We start from the raw sequence: 12,343 nt of genomic DNA, 5'->3' as shown, positions 1-12,343 counted from the left end.
TTGGCCTATTTCGTTTCGTTAGTAAAATGTTTGTATCGTGACAACACTATTTTTCTATACTTTGGACATGAAGCAAGTTTTTTCTCTCTGGAGTAAAGTGAAATCCATTCTGCGACTGATGACCTTGTACAATACAATGGGCCAGCGCTTATTCACAGTAGGCTACAGGTCTTAAGACTTCTCAAACTTTATCTCCACTTTCTGGAGTTCTGGTCCTCAGGCTGTATTCACAGTCAGAGTCGCAGTGCTGATCTCGGACCAGTTTTGCTGATCAGGGGGACCTGATCCTAGATCAGCACTCCTATTCTGAGATGCATTATGAATGGGCCCTGGTGTTTTATGGTCTGGAGTGTGTCCTCTCTTCTGATTGGCTCAGACCTGCAGTGGTTTCCTGAGGTCCTCGCCCATGCCCCGCCCACTGAGCTGCTCCAGGCTGTGGTAGCGATGGTTGATCTGGTCGGCGGTCACTACCACCACCCTGGCAGCCTATAGCGGAGCTCACCAGCATGTCTTTGCCCCCCCGCGCGTTACGGTAGTAGTGGCCTGAGAATACCACCTTCACTCCTACACAGCACAACACAGAGAGAGAGAGAGAGTGTGAGGAGAAGAAGGGTTATCATTGACAGTATCAATGAATCATTTATTAGCATTGATTAACCTTAGGCGACATGGTGTCTGGCGGGTGTCTATCTCTGTTGGTGTGGTTGGAGAAAAGCCTGTTCTGTTCCTCCCTACAGCTCCAGTCTGCATCCTGTCTATATGCATATGCAGAGCAATGCAAATTGTCCCTGATAAGGGTATCTACTCTGCATATAATAGCAATATATTAATATTAGCTCAATATAATTGCATAATGAGATCATTGGCTATGCCGTATCTGTCAGATAGACTGCAAATGAATGCCTGAGAAAGTAAAGAGGGAGTGAGAGGGCAGTCTGAGAGAGCGAGAGAAAGAAAGAGGGAGGGAGAGAGGAGTCTGAGAGAGTGAGAGAAAGAAAGAGGGAGGGAGAGGGGAGTCAGAGAGCGAGAAAGAAAGAGGGAGGGAGAGGGGAGTCAGAGAGTGAGAGAAAGAAAGAGGGAGGGAGAGGGGAGTCTGAGAGAGCGAGAGAAAGAAAGAGGGAGGGAGAGGGGAGTCTGAGAGAGCGAGAGAAAGAAAGAGGGAGGGAGAGGGGAGTCTGAGAGAGCGAGAGAAAGAAAGAGCAAAAGCAAACAGAGAGAAAGTGAACTCATTTTTAGAATATTTTTGGAAAAATTTAGAAACTTTTACTCGGGGCTAAGTTTTTCTTTTCAATGTATTTTCCATCACAGTCGTCATCGTCATTATTGAAATGATTGCTATCGCTTCCCCTGAAGCGGTGTTTCTGCAGCGCTCTGTTTCTGCAGCAAAATAGAAGGCAGTAAACTGATTGCACACTCACACTGGTTGGCCAAGCAAGCCCCAGTCTGAATAAGAAGCGTAAATGAGATCTTCACTTTTTTGTAGAGGTGTGGGCGTGTGTGTGTGTGTGTGTGTGTGCGTGCTCTACTGTGAGTTCAATCCAGGTTTTGGCAGACAGAGGAAGTAAGATGTTCCATTTCTAACAGTAGAGCAGTAGCTAGACTACTTCTCACTTGCGGCCATTCCTCTGAAGTAATACACCATGAAAACGGGCAGAAGCTGGCAACAAAGAACCTCAATTCCGGTCTACACTACAAATGAAGACATCACCCATGTCCTTGAAATCGATCCGTAACACTAAAATAACATCCAGAAAACCCCAGAGTTGCTTCCCAAGAACAGCCTTTGTTTTCTGGTCAGGAACATTCAGATTCTACAGACATTTGTCCTGCACAGTGCATATCACCAACAACACCCTGGGGAATATCACAGAGAATACAAATATAAATGATGTAAATAGCAAAACAGTGGGTGCATACACTGCACCATTGAATAATTAATCGAACATTGATGAAAATTGATGATTAACATCTTATTTTTGCATTCTAAGTTCATTTGGAATCAAAACCCAGAGGCTATGGTTCTAGCATATAGTTATGCCAATGCACCCCTCTGTTTTCCTGTGGTACCCCACAGAACAGTCATTTAGGATACTACGGCAGCTCACACTCAACCACAGAGGGTCTGCCAACTAAGGTGTGTGTGTGTGTGTGTGTGTGTGTGTGTGTGTGTGTGTGTGTGTGTGTGTGTGTGTGTGTGTGTGTGTGTGTGTGTGTGTGTGTGTGTGTGTGTGTGTGTGTGTGTGTGTGTGTGTGTGTGTGTGTGTGTGTGTGTGTGTGTGTGTGTGTGTGTGTGTGTGTGTGCTGCCAATACTGCAGTCCTCTAACAGTCCAACAGAATTACAATTAGACAAGCCTTCCAAACCTTAACAGAGAGAAACCGAAAACAACAGAGGGTGACGTTTGATCCAGATTTTAATCACTAGGGTGAATCATACTGTAATTACATGGGGGGGAAACATTCTCAAAAGTTGAACATCACTCATCAACATATCAACCAGCACGCAAGTACTGTACTGTATGCATTTCTCAACCTTTCTGCACCCCTAATAGATTACGAAAATGCAAATGACAGCAACATGACATAAGCATCAGAGAAATATAAAAAAGTTATTATCAGGAGGAATAATACGTGAATCAGCTAGACGAAAGAAGAAAAACATTGATGTACTTTTTAAACCAGTATAGTTTCCTCTGAGGACCATCTCAGTAGAGCTGAATCCAGAAGACTGTCGTAATTAAACACATCAGAAAGAGAGGGAAGAGGGAGGGAGAGAGAGAGAGCTAGGAAGGAGGGAGAGGGAGGGAGAGAGAGCTAGGAAGGAGAAAGAGGGAGTGAGAGAGAGAGAGCACAAGGAAGGAGGGAGCGAGAGGGAGGAGAGAGAGCTAGGGAGGAGAGAGAGGGAGGGGGAGAGAGAAAGATGGAGAGGGAAGAGATGGGGAGATAGAGAGAGAAAGCTAGGAAAGGGAAAGGCAGTGCAGTAAGCTATTAATGACAGCAGGCAACCAGCCAGCCCAGTCTGAATCAGCTATGCATCTCTCTCTTTCTACATCTCTCTCTCTTTCTACATCTCTCTCTCTCTCTCTCTTCCTTTGTGTGAAAGATGTTTCCCATTGTGATGTCCTACCTTGAGTGAGACAGAACCAGTTCAGAATGTTCAGATAGAAATGTATTGTAAACATTATTTGTAGTGCATTGTTGTTGCGAATAGGGAGTCGTAAGAGCTCTATTAGTATGTTTTCTATCTTCAGTTGGCACAGCAGGACAGGAACTGTGCTTGAAGGGTCTCACGATCTGAGGGTTTGGCTGTCACAAACCTTACACAACCATCCTATCATAGTCTGGAACACTGGAGTTAAGAAAACTCTATGTACCCTAAAATAAAAATCTATTCATGTTACAATAGAATTATCCTAAATTAATTTGAATATATCAGCTTTACACTGTCATGTAAAGAGCTCATAAACAAAAATGATTAGAATGAATTATTATGCATAAAAGTATCCATGCCACTTTTAATATCTCTGTCAATGTTAAGAAGGAGCATTCAGCCTACTCTGCTCTTCTTGATAGCGTGGTGAAGAATCCGGATTAAGTGAAGGTGATCACTTATCAACAGCCAGTGTTACTTGCTCATTCATATCTCCAGCTAGAGTCAGGCCTGCTGGGAAAAATAATATAAAAAGAATGACTTGATAAACTTTTTCACACTCAGTCTGTTGGTCTGCACTCACAGGTGTTATTAGTCATTGGCTCTAATGTCCCAGTCAGACAGTCCCACTCGTCACCAGACAGGGAAACTCAGGAGCTCTGCTCTTTCACTTAGGAGCTTTTCCTGACCTCTTTTTATTTGATTTATTTATTTGATTTTACCTTTATTTAACTAGGCAAGTCAGTTAAGAACAAATTCCTATTTACAATGACGGCCTACCGGGGCCAAACCCGGACGACGCTGGGCCAATTGTGCTCCACCCTATGGGACTCCCAATCATGGCCGGTTGTGATACAGCCAGGAATCGAACCAGGGTCTGTAGTGACGTCTCTAGCACTGAGATGCAGTGCATTAGACCACCCGAGTGGCACAGCGGGAGCTCGGGACCACGCAGTGGGAGCTCGGGACCACGCAGTGGGAGCTCGGGACCACGCAGTGGGAGCTCGGGACCAGCTCGGGACCACGCAGTGGGAGCTCGGGACCAGCTCGGGACCACGCAGTGGGAGCTCGGGACCACGCAGTGGGAGCTCGGGACCACGCAGTGGGAGCTCGGGACCACGCAGTGGGAGCTCGGGACCACTTCATTAAAAGGATTGGATAAATAAGTGATCCAACCTGTTCAGATCAGTGATTTCTTCTAGGTCAAATCTCTTACCTCCATCTCTATACTCTCCAAGTAAGGACCCTGTAACTCCCGCTCTCACACTGTTCACTCCCAACAGAGATGCCACTGACACATCTGTAAGACGTGTGCAGAGTGTGTGTGTGCACGCGTGTGTGTGAATGTGCGTGCATTTGCACTCTGTGTGTATGCGGTAGAGCGGGTGTCATTAGAGTATTGAACAGGAAATAATTATGTAATAATAATTAATGAAAGCGTGTCTAGCTGTAGATGGGAGGTACAGGGGAGGTACAGGGAGGTACAAAATGAAGTAGCTAGTGTGGGGATTCTCATCTATAGCCTGGGCCTGACAGATAAATCACTCATCCAACATATCACTCTCTTACTGTGTCCCAAATGGCACCCTATACAGAGGACTACTTTGAACCAGTCCTTTTCATGATGAAAAGTAGTACAAGATATAGGGAATGGAGTGCCATTTGGGACACAGCATCTGTCTCAGGATCCCTTCCCAATGTCCTCACCCCACACACACTGCTACTGTAACTACTACTGTACTGTGTGTTACTGTGGTGTCTAGATCAGAGGTGCACAGCTTCAGTCCTTGAAGGCTGCAGACCAGCTGTTTTCCGTCCTTGCCTTTTATCCAGAGACTGATTCCTAAGTGATTTCTGATTTCTACTCTCTATCAGTAACATCAATGCAGTGTTAGAGAAAACAGTATACATTTCCACCTGCCTGGGAATCCAGATATGTACATTATCCGGCTCTCCACTCTCATTAACATCAATGAAAGGCCAGGGAGAAATGAAAAAAAGTTCATATCTGAGAGAGCACTACTGTGTGGCTCAGTTGGTAGAGTGTGGAGCTTACAATGACAGGGTTGTGGGTTCAATTCCCATGTGGGATCAGTACAGAGGAAAACAAGTATGAATAATGTATGTACTTGTTACTGTAAGTTGCTCTAGATAAGAGTGTCTGGTAAATGTGAAACATTTATTATGGATCCCCATTAGCTGTTAATCTTCCTGGGGTCCAGCAAAATTAAGTCAGTTTATTACATTAAAAAAAATCTTACAATACATTCACACAATTATTCACAACACATTAAGTGATCTACAACACAAAATCCATGTATCTACAACACAAAATCCATGTGTACGTGTGTTTATAGTGTTTTTTGTGTGTGTGTGTGTGTGTGTGTGTGTGTGTGCGTGTGCGTGTGTGTGTGCGCGTGTGTGTGTGTGTGTGTGTGTGTGTGTGTGTGTGCGTGTGCTTGTGTGCGTGTGTGTGTATCTCTGCCTGTGTTTGTCTCTTCACAGTCCCTACTGTTCCATAAGGTGTATTTTTATCTGTTTTTAAATCTGATTCTACAGCTTGTATCAGTTACTTGATGTGGAACAAAGTTCCATGTAGTCATGGCTCTATGTAGTATTGTGCATCTCCCATAGTCTGTTCTGGACTTGGGGACTGTGAAGAGACCTCTGGTGGCATGTCTTGTGGGGTATGCATAGGTGTCCGAGCTGTGTGCCAGTAGTTCAAACATACAGCTCGGTGCATTCAACATGTCAATATCTCTCATAAATACAAGTAGTGATGAAGTCAATCTCCCCTCCACTTTGAGCCATGAAATATTTACATGCATATTATTAATGTTAGCTCTCTGTTTACATGCAAGGCCCAGCTGTGCTGCCCTGTTCTGAGCCAATTGCAATTTTCCTAAGTCCCTCTTTGTGGCACCTGACCACTTGACTGAACAGTAATCCAGGTGCAACAAAACTAGGGCCTGTAGGACCTGCCTTGTTGATAGTGTTGTTAAGAAGGCAGAGCTGCACTTTATTATGGACAGACTTCTCCCCATCTTAGCTACTGTTGTATCAATATGTTTTTGACCATGACAGTTTGTAATCCAGGGTTACTCCAAGTAGTTTAGTCACCTCAACTTGCTCAATTTCCACATTAGTTATTACAAGATTTAGTTGAGGTTTAGGTTTTAGTGAAATATTTGCCCCAAATACAATGCTTTTAGTTTTAGAAATATTTAGGACTAACTTGTTCCTTGCTACACATTCTGAAACTAACTGCAGCTCTTTAAGTGTTGCTGACGTGTATATTGTTGAGTCATCCGCATACATAGACACACTGGCACGCCGTTAGTAAAGATTGAGAAAAGTAAGGGGCCTAGACAGCTACCCTGGGGACTTCCTCATTCTACCTGGATTATGATTGAGAGGCTTCCATTAAAGAACATCCTGTGTTCTGTTAGACAAGTACCTCTTATCCACAATATAGCAGGGGTTGTAGAGCCATAACAAATACGTTTTTCCAGCAGCAGACTATGATCGATAATGTCAAAATCCACACCGAAGTCTAACAAAAGAGCCCCCACAATCGTTTTGTCATCAATTTCTCTCAGCCAATCAGTCACTTGTGTAAGTGCTGTGCTTGTTTAATGTCCTTCACTTTAAGCCTGCTGAAAGTCTGTTGTCAATTTGTTATTGTAAAATAGCATTGTATCTGGTCAAACACCATTTTTTCCAAATGTTTACTAAGGGTTGGTAACAGGCAGATTGGTCAGCTATTTGAGCCAGTAAAGGTGGGCTTTACTATTCTTAGGTAGCGGAATTACTTTTGCTTTCCTCCGGGCCTGAGGGGACTCAATTTCTAGTAAGCTTAAATTTAACATATGGAAAACAGGAGTTACAATATTGTCCACTATTATCCTCAGTAATTTCCCATCCAAGTTGTCAGACCCTGGTGGCTTGTCATTGTTGATAGACAAACAAAAAAAATTCACCTCTTCCACACTCACTTTACGGAATTCAAAATTACAATACTTGTCCTTCAAAAATTGGTCAGATATACTTGGATGTGTAGTGTCAGAATTTATGCTGGCATGTCATGCCTAGGTGTGCAAACCTTGCCAATGAAAAAAAAACATTAAAGGAGTTGTCAATATTTATAAGGGCACAGTGCGAGACCCAGATGCAGACAAGGGAGGCAGATGGTTCGAGTCTGATATTTATTATAATCCAAGGGGCAGGCAAGAGAATGTTCATGGACAGGAAAAATATCATAAACAAGGTCAGAGCCCAGGAGGTACAGAGTTGCAGGCAGGCTTGAGGTCAGGGCAGGCCATATGGTCAGGCAGGCAGGTTCAGAGTCAAGGCAGACAGGGTCAAAACCTGGAAGACTAGCAAAAGAGAGATACAAAAGCAGGTGCACGGGAAACCACACTGGTTGACTTGAACAATACAAGACGAACTGGCATTAGACAAACAGGGAACACCGGAATAAATACCCAGGGACTAATGGGGAAAACAGGTGACACCTGGTGGTGGATGGAGACAATCACAAAACAGGTGAAACAGATCAGGGCCTGACAATATCAGTGGGTTTTTTGATGAATGAGCCATCTGGTTCAATGAATGATGAATGATGAAGCCGAGTTTGCCTTTCTGCCCAAAATATCATTTAACGTGCTCCAAAGCCTTTTACTATCATTCTTTCTATCATTTATCTTTGTTTCATAGCATAGTTTCTTCTTGTTTCAATTCAGCTTAGTCACATGATTTCTCATTGTGCAGTACTTTTGCCAATCGGTTTTGCTGCCAGACTTATTTGCCATTCCTTTTTCCTCATCCCTCTCAACAATACCATTTTTCAATTCCTCATCAATCCAAGGGGATTAAACCGTTTTTACAGTCATTTTCTTAATGGGTGCATGATTATTAGTAATTGGAATAAGCTATTTCATTAGTGCAGCATCAGTGCAGCATCTGGCTGCTCCTCATTACACACCACAGAACAGAAAATATTATTTACATCATCAACATAAGAATCACTTCTTGTATGACCTCTTATACACTATATAAGGCCCAGCCTTTGGAACTTTGGTTTTCCCAGATATGGTTATTATATTGTGATCACTACATTTGATGGATCTGGATACTGCTTTAAAGCACATTTCTGCAGCTTAGTTAGTAAGATGTGATCAGTACAGCTTGATGATTTCCTTCCGGTGTTGTTTGTAACTACCCTGATAGGTTGACTGATGATAACCTGAACCAGGTTGCAGGCACTGGTTACAGTTTGAAGCTTTTTCTTGAGTGGGCAGAAAATATACCTCTGTCGATATCACATACATTATCAAACATTTCACACATATTATACAGTTACTGACTGTTAGCACTTGGTGGTCTATAGCAACTTCCCGCAATAACGGGATTTAGGTGAGGCAGATGAACCTGTAGCCATATTACCTCAACAGTGTTTAACATGAGATCCTCTCAGGAATGTGGTTCTTAATATAGACCGAACACTGCTCCCACTGGAATTGCTGTCATTTTTGTAAATGTTATAACCATGTATTGCTCCCACGGTATCATCAAAGGTATTATCTAAGTGAGTTTCTGAGATAATCAGAATATGAATGTCATCTGTTACTAGCAAGTTATTGACTTCATGAACCTTGTTTCTTAGGCTACATATGTTAACTTTGGCTATTTTTAGCACTTTTCTGGGATGCTTGATTTTATTCATTGCTTTACTGTGAAGCTAAGCAGAAGTAGACATGCTCATGCTATTTATGTTAGTGCAGGGTGAACTGCACACAGTGGACTTCCTACTAGGTCACACTGCCTCAGTGCTAACAGTATAACTCTGGTTCATAGGCACATGACAACTGCATTAAATAGCTGTGGGATCAGCAGAGGCATTCAGGGCAGTTAGAAGTTAGAGGGACTTAAATTAGGTTACTTACATTGTGTTTTCCAACGCCCCTGGGATAATGTACATTTACTGAAGTATTATGGCAACTCAGTGACACAAGGGTATGGATTAACTGAGCTGGGCTGGGGTCATTGATAAGTAATTGTCTCAACGCAGCCTTATAATGGTGTGAAAGGGTCCAGAAACCCAAATGATTTGGGTGCATCCCATCCTCCTGATAAAACCAGCTTTGATTCCAGAAGGTATCAACATTGTCAATACATTTATCACCCACAGAGCTGCAGTTATGGAAGGCTGCAAGTCTGCTGAAACGTTCAATGCAATGATTTAGGGAGGTGTTACAGTTTTCCTCCGTCGAAAGAGAGGAGGACCAAAATGCAGCGTGGTTATTTATAAACATCTAATAAAGATGAAAATACGAACAGTATACAAAAACAATAACCGTGAAAAACCGAACCAGCCCTACCTGATGCAAACAAACACAGAGACAGGAACAATCACCCACGAAACACTCAAAGAATATGGCTGCCTAAATATGAGAACCACTCTAGGCAACCATAGACTTACCTAGACTACTTCACTAAACCACAATCGCATAACCTACAAAAAAAACCTAGACAAAACACACCACATAAATACCCATGTCACACCCTGGCCTGACCAAAATAATAAAGAAAACACAAAATACTAAGGCCAGGGCGTGACAGGAGGGCAGATGGCCAGGTATTATGGGCCCTCATGAATACTAAATCGAATACTAAATCATACTAACTCATGAGATATGAATGGGTAAACACACAACTCATCTTGTTCATAGTAGTAGTACTTGCATTGTGTCAATTCACATCATGCTTGACAACACAAAGGAAACATGGATTCAACTAAAACCTTACATCATATTATACATAGTTAAAGGGATACTGCGAGCAATGCTACAGTACCTGTAGACTTCAAGTCACTGCGCTAATGCAAGTTAGCATTGGCTCGTGAAACTACCACTGACTTCCTTCATACAGCACACATAGACATAAAAATGGGATCCACGTGTTCATCTGGCTCTGGGTAAGTAAAATCATGCAGTATCCCTTTAAATGTCCTCCATTCTGAGAGCGCAAGGAACAACAATGCTCATGCTACAATAGAAATTACTTCAGAGTCTGACACAATACAGTAGAGAGAGAACCCTCATCTTTCCCAGTCCGTAAACACAACGAAGCGTCCATCACCTAAATTAAACAGTGAGAGTCTATGGGCGTGCAACAAGTGACACATTCCCAAGAGGACACTGGACATTTAACAGCTTAATTTTGGTTCCCGTCCTCTGGGCTCTGACACACAACCTGGTGTGACACTAAACATTAAATTATCACCAACTTCCATCTCTGTTCCCATGGCTCTACACCTGCTAACTCCATCCCTCACCCTCTCAGGCTTAAAACAAGGGGGTTTAAAGTCTTATCTCCTGCCTCTAATCAAATCCCGGGGGATGATAAATGTTACCTTAGTTAAGAGAAAAGGTTTCCCGGCTGTTTGATAGAGATCAGGGCTGCGTCCCAAATGACACCCTATTCCCTATATAGTTCACTACTTTTGACCAGTGCCCATAGTAGTGCACTATGTAGGGAATAGGGTGCCGTTAAGGATGCAGACTAGCTCAGCCTGGGAACCCGTGGCAGGGTAGGGTGGATAGGAGAGGAAAGGAGGAGATAGCAGGGTAATAGACTTAGAACAGGCTTATCTATCTCTGCTAAGTAGTTACTGTATATGCAACTCTAGCGCCGTTAGCTATGTTGGGAATTCCAATGTGTTTTAAAGAATACAACAGGGCTGAATGCTAACGAAGGTAGCATGAATCTGTGATGGGAGCTAGAGATCCTACCGAGACTGCTGGGGGCATCTTTATTATTACTCTGCATGTGGAGGGAAGGGGTGGGTGGCTCTGACTATACTAAAGGGAAATTAGCCTAAATATACCTATGAGACTTTAACGACCTGAACCCTACTTTTTAGAAAATATTTTTTTATTTGAATAATAGAGACCTTTCCATTCAAATTCAGCACTAATACAATTTCAAAGGGGATTGAGAACCACAATTGTTATTACAGCTGAATAGAAACTGGGTTAGGAGCAGTATACTAAGGTAACCTGCCTAAATTACTACCGACCCGCACTCACGTCTGTAGCAATGAAGTGCTTTGAAAGGCTGGTCATGGCTCACATCAACACCATTATCCCAGAAACCCTAGACCCACTCCAATTTACATACCACCCCAACAGATCCACAAATGATGCAATCTCTATTGCACTCCACACTGCCCTTTCCCACCTGGACAAAAGGAAGACCTATTTGTGAATGCTATTCATTGACTACAGTTCAGCGTTCAACACCATAGTGCCCTCAAAAGCTCATCACTAAGCTAAAGACCCTGGGACTAAACACCTCCCTCTGCAACTGGATCCTGGACTTCCTGATGGCCTGCCCCCAGGTGGTAAGCGTAGGTAACAACACATCCTTCACGTTGATCCCCGCACGGCAAGCTGTACCGGAGTGCCAAGTCTAGGTCCAAAAGGCTTCTGAACAGCTTCTACCCCCTAGCCATGAGACTCCTAAACATCTAATCAAGGGGCTACCCAGACTATTTGCATTGCTGCTATACCTGTCGCAAGACCCACTGGTTGATGATTATTTATAAAACCCTCTTAGGCCTCACTCCCCCCTATCTGAGATATTTACTGCAGCTCTCATTCTCCACATACAACACCCGTTCTGCCAACACCCGTTCTGCCAGTTGTTAAAGGTCCCCAAAGCACACATCCCTAGGTCGCTCTTCTTTTCAGTTCACTGCATCTAGCAACTGGAACGAGCTGCAACAAACACTCAAACTGGACTGTTTTATCTCAATCTCTTAATTAAAATACTCAGTCTTTGACTGACAGCTGTGGCTGCTTTATATGATGTATTGTTGTCTCTAGCTTCTTGACCTTTGTGCTGTTGACTTGGCCCAATAATGTTTGTACCATGTTTTTGTGCTGCTACCATGTTGTGTTGCTACCATGTTGTTGCATTTTGTGTTGCTACCATGCTGTGTCATGTTTTTCTGTGATTTTGTTGTCTTAGGTCTCTCTTTATGTAGTGTTGTGTCTCTCTTGTTGTGATGTGTGTTTTGTCCTATATTTATATTGTATTTAAAATAAAATAAAATTATCCCAGGCCCCCGTCCCCGCAGGAGGCCTTTTTCCTTTTGGTAGGCCATCATTGTAAATAAGAATTTGTTCTTA

The 12,343-nt window shown here is 43.1% G+C and overlaps 1 pseudogene; it reads right to left on the bottom strand.

Annotated features, from left to right (window-relative positions):
- Positions 1–372: 372 nt before the first annotated feature.
- LOC124039025 overlaps positions 373–12,343 on the bottom strand; it is a 76,011-nt pseudogene continuing 64,040 nt past the window's right edge.

This window comes from Oncorhynchus gorbuscha, linkage group LG07, assembly GCF_021184085.1.
Source record: "Oncorhynchus gorbuscha isolate QuinsamMale2020 ecotype Even-year linkage group LG07, OgorEven_v1.0, whole genome shotgun sequence".
Taxonomy (NCBI): Eukaryota; Metazoa; Chordata; class Actinopteri; order Salmoniformes; family Salmonidae; genus Oncorhynchus; species Oncorhynchus gorbuscha.
This window is presented reverse-complemented; position numbering and strand designations above follow the sequence as displayed.